Source organism: Brassica oleracea, chromosome C3 (genome assembly GCF_000695525.1).
Source record: "Brassica oleracea var. oleracea cultivar TO1000 chromosome C3, BOL, whole genome shotgun sequence".
Classification (NCBI taxonomy): domain Eukaryota; kingdom Viridiplantae; phylum Streptophyta; class Magnoliopsida; order Brassicales; family Brassicaceae; genus Brassica; species Brassica oleracea.
In genome coordinates, this window is record NC_027750.1 from 30,594,520 (window position 1) to 30,594,760 (window position 241).

Here is a 241-nt window from a genome sequence, read left to right on the forward strand (position 1 = left end):
AAGAAGAGCTGGCTGAAAAGCAAACCGAGCTCACTCGCAGTAAATGCCGACAGGCTCGGAAATCTGCTGGCGAGACGTCGGATGTCCGCGATCTTCGCGACTATATCACCAAGACTGCGGCAGAAGTAAGAGCCGTGGAATCCCAAATCCATCACGCTACCAGCGCTGCTCCCGAGATCGACAGACTGCTGGAAGGGGCTCGGAAGACCACTCGCATCTCAGATATGAGGGTATCCGATCC